Here is a 5,000-nt window from a genome sequence, read left to right on the forward strand (position 1 = left end):
GGAACTCTACCATTGACAAATAGTTATTGGCATGTTGATTTCATGGTCTTTCATGGTCTTGCTTGTTGCGAACAAGTCTTACACTGATGTTCCGTCTTGTTCATAAAACAGGAATTTGTCTTCACATATATCTCTTTATTTGTTCTGATTCCCTACATTTTAATCTTTACTCTCTCACTGCAGTTGTTTGTATTTTATTTTATTTTATTTATTTATTTATTTATTTATTTTATTTTTTATTTTTTTATTTATCTTTTTTTTTCTTCAGTACAATGGAACCTCGTTACTGGACTCCTCTCTTTTTAACAAACTGGTTTTCTAACAAAATTTTAAACTCAGTATTGCTTCGATTGCAGTACCATAATTCGGTTCTAGAACAAAGTTACTTGATTTCAAATATTAAAAGACATAGCAAAAGCTGCTGTTTATTACTAATTTATAGTTTTATAAATATTTACTATATTTTATATATATTTAGAGGAGAGACACAGAGTGCAAAACAGTAATTCAATCTTTGAAATAGGTAAATGTGATCTCATTGAAAAGCCACGATGTAAACAAAAAGTTTTCAGCACTCAGGAATTATCCCAAGCCACCTATGGCTCTGTCAATGACCTCCAATGCCATTACTACTGTACAACAGCATTTTCCAGTAGCTTTTCCCAGCAGCAAGATGTCTCAGTATTATGCTTACCTTCATTTTTGCAGTAAGTGGGTTGCTTCTCTGTGTCACTCTTGTTAGGCTTCCCTCACTTGATCAGTGACATACCTTCATTTTTGCAGTAAGTGGGTTGCTTCTCTGTGTCACTCTTGTTAGGCTTCCCTCACTTGATCAGTGACAAAGAGAATATCTGCATGGTCTAAACAGTATCTTCTGATGAGTTCCGTGTCACTAGATTCATTCAATACATCCTTTCTGGATAAATAATTTGTGAGCTGGAGATATTGTGAAGCAGCCAACTTGGCTGTGGGAGCATCTGTCATAAGCCACTAAGACAGGGTAGACTGGTGTCTGGGAATGGAATAATCCATTTTACTTTGATTCCTATGGGGAAAATAGCTTCGCTTTTGAACATTTTGGATTTCAAAACGACATTCAGGAACAGATTGAGTTCTAGAACTGAGTTTCTGCTGTATTATTATTGTTTAGATTGTTTTTGTTTATCTAGTCTGTTTTGAATCTTCATATATTTCATAAGCTTGTGTAAATCTACCATAATTCGGTTTTCGAATAAAGTACTTGATTTCAAGTACTACAAATCGTAGTAAAAGCTGCCATTTATTAATAATTTATAGTCTCGATAAATATTTCCTTCATTTTTATATATTTGGAGAGAGAGAGAGAGAGAGAGAGAGAGAGAGAGAGAGAGAGAGAGAGAGAGAGAGAGAGAGAGAGAGAGAGAGAGAGAGAGAGGGTAAGACAGTAATTCAATCTTTGAACTTTGTTTACATCAAGGTTCTTCAATGGGATCACATTTAACTTATTTCAAAGATTGAATTACTGTCTTACCTTCTGTCTTTCTCCTCCAAATATATGAAAATGAAAAATATTTATAAAAACTGTAAATTAGTAATAAATGGCAGCTTTTGCTATGTCTTGTAGTATTTGAAATTAAGTAACTTTGTTTGAAAACCAAATTATGGTATGGCAACTGAAGGAATTATGAGTTAAATTTTTTGTTCGAAAATCGAGTTGCGCGGAAAGGGAGACATTCAGTAACCAAGGTTCCACTGTGTGTGTGTGTGTGTGTGTGTGTGTGTGTGTGTGTGTGTGTGTGTGTGTGTATATATATATATATATATATATATATATATATATATATATATATATATATATATATATATATATATATATATATATATATATATATATATATATATATATTTCTCATGTTTCTCTTCTTCACTTTTTAGCCTCTCATGTTAATCTCTAGCATGTTTATATTCTGTCTGTTCTTAGAATCATTCTTCTCTCCATCTTCTTCCATTTTTTCATTTTTTTATTTATCCATTTATTATTACTTTTTGTCTATTCTTACTCCATGTTCATTTTATGCAGTTTCATTATATTGAAGTCACCATATATTAAATAATCACATGCTAGATTCATTGTTATCACCTATACTCTCTATGAGAACTTAGGACTCATTTATTCTGACACCCTTCGCCCATTCTCTAGCTAAGGCAGAGTAGAAACTGTGTGCTCATCAGTAGAAACCTTTGTACTCAAGCAGGGACAAACCTCAGTTTGCCAAGATATTACCACTGAGCTAAAAAGCTGAGAGAGAGAGAGAGAGAGAGAGAGAGAGAGAGAGAGAGAGAGAGAGAGAGAGAGAGAGAGAGAGAGAGAGAGAGAGAGAGAGAGAGAAAGAGCGTTGCTGTCATCAGTGAATATCAGTCATACAAAAAATAATGACTAGTTAATGACATATTTACACAGACTACCATTTCATTTAAAGTATTGTCATAGAATAACTACAAACAGAAGAAAGATTTGGTATATGGATGTTTGTGTTTAGAATGCTGCTTGCTATTTGCTATTTGCTGTTGTCATTCAGCTGGTGTTGTGTTAGCTTGCAAAGGTATAAATGTGACCCTCTGCTAGCAAAATTGATTGATAACAGACGACTGTATAATGATATTTTGTAAAATTCTCTTCAGTAAGTTTCTTTTGTTACTTATGATAATGTTATATAGTGGTGATGATAATGTAAAAATAATGATGATTGTATCATGTTTATGATAAAAAATAATGATAAATTAATTATGACTGATAATCGTGATAATGATAATAATGAAGATAACAATAATAATAATAATAATATTATTATTATTATTATTATTATTATTATTGTTATTATTATTATTATTATTATTATTATTATTATTATTATTATTATTATTGTTTGTTACTATTATTATTATTATTATTATTATTATTATTATTATTATTATTATTATTATGATATTAACAACAGGAAGAATTAATGACAATGGTAAAAATAATTTTGTTAGTGTCAGGGTCAGACATGTAATTACCAGAGACAATATCATCAATTTTGCCTTCATGACAAGAATTATATTTTCATTATCAAATTTTCAGTCATAGAAAATACAGGAAGGGCCTCACTGTGGGATCACTGCTCAAAACCTATAGCTCATTAAAAACTAAAAATTATCTTTGCTTGAAATTTTGACTGATTTCAACTTAGGAATAGAAATTGATACTCAAGTATCTTAAACTGCAGAATTACTTATACCTGAGAGCTGTCCACATACAAGAAGGTCTATAATAGATGGGTTCATTATTTTCTTTTTGTAAATATATAGTGTGTATAGTCTTGTTGATGTCTTTTTGATCTTCAGGTATTTTTTTCTGTATGGCAGCCATGGCTGTGTGTGTATAGGGAGGGGGGTTGTTATCAGAACTGTGACATTACATGGCTATTTTACTAGCAACTACTGTTTTATTTGTTGTAGTTTTATTGTACATTTATAAGCTTCAGGCAATACTTGTACAGTGCAAAATGGCATGTTAAACAAAAGATTTCTTTTACTTCATACTTGTATTCAGCAAAATGAAAATATTCTCCAAGGAAACAGTTTGCGATGTTTCATGTAAATTATGCTTAAATCAAAGTATGAAGGATTTACATTGACTGGTGACCCAGTAATTTTGTGTTAAAACTTCACCATGAAAATGAGTTGCTACACCTCAAAGCCCAAAATCCAGTAGTCTGCAAGAGTTCAACTGCATTGGGTGCAGGAGGCCAGAGGACTGAGCCACTGTAGTCACACCGCCCCTTCTAACAGGGCACAACGGTTCTTGGCAGATCACGGGCCGAGAAAGCCGTCTGCTGCCTTGGAAGAGAACTGAATTCCAGTTGCAGGTAGCGTAAGTTGGTAGCTTGTAGGCATCAGTGCACACTGGATACCTTCATGGTGGTCCATGTTGTGATTTCTGCCTTATTTGGGTGACACGTATCAGTGCTGTTCCTGCACCTGACTGGCATTCTGAAGGGACCCAGTCAGCTGGCATGCACATGAATCTCACCAGAAAATCAACATGAAGCAAACATTTTTCTGAAATGCTCTTGAAATGCAACAAGCAAATCTTAAAAGCACTTCATCAGCTTTGATTTTTGCATCTTTTCCTTCTAGATTTGGCAAACAGCAGTGATAAATAATATTGTACTACTTTTATCTGCATTCATTGGTAGTGAGTTTCTTCCTTTACTACATTTTTATATGAATTGATTAAGGGTCTTTATGGAAGGCCTTCATTAATTCTTCTCACCTCAACACTCTGCACCAGACACAGGAGTGACATCTTTGCTGCTTCTATTTTTTAAAGTTTATATACACAATCATGTTTTAAATTTATTGTCCAGTACATTTTTTCATATTTTCTTAATCTTAAGCATTGCCTGTTTAGTATCTCACACTTCTCCATTGGCTTCACAAATCTCATAGCACATAAGGTTGTGATATCTTGTAACTCAAGTGTGTAAGTTCAAAAACTTTTATGATGATGTTTTTAGGCTGGGTAATTATCTTAAAACTGTGTCATGTTTCCAAGAAAGGATTAGTGGATAGGTGACTTTATACAAATATGTATTTTAAAGGTATATATATATATATATATATATATATATATATATATATATATATATATATATATATATATATATATATATATATATATATATATATATATATATATAATCATTTTTTTTTTACAGGTTTTATGTGAGGCTTGATAAAACATTTGTTTAGAAACAAAATTTGTAATAACCTTACCATCAGTGGTCTTTTATTGTATACATACTCATATAGGAATATGTGCACCATCAAAACTCTTCTTTGTCTCATGTGTTGGAAGTGTGTGTGTATCATTCACCGACGGTTGTCTGCTGGTCACCTACCCAGCCATTACCGTACGGAAAGAGCTCAGAGCTCATAGTGACCGATCTTTGGGTAGGACTGAGACCACTTACACA

At 32.4% G+C, this 5,000-nt stretch overlaps 1 protein-coding gene across 13 annotated transcripts in view; it reads left to right on the top strand.

Annotated features, from left to right (window-relative positions):
• The window catches only part of LOC135105760 (voltage-dependent T-type calcium channel subunit alpha-1I-like), a 150,682-nt gene that overhangs the window by 48,909 nt on the left and 96,773 nt on the right, over positions 1-5,000 (top strand). The gene's annotated exons all lie outside the window — the stretch shown is intronic.

This window comes from Scylla paramamosain, chromosome 1, assembly GCF_035594125.1.
Source record: "Scylla paramamosain isolate STU-SP2022 chromosome 1, ASM3559412v1, whole genome shotgun sequence".
Classification (NCBI taxonomy): domain Eukaryota; kingdom Metazoa; phylum Arthropoda; class Malacostraca; order Decapoda; family Portunidae; genus Scylla; species Scylla paramamosain.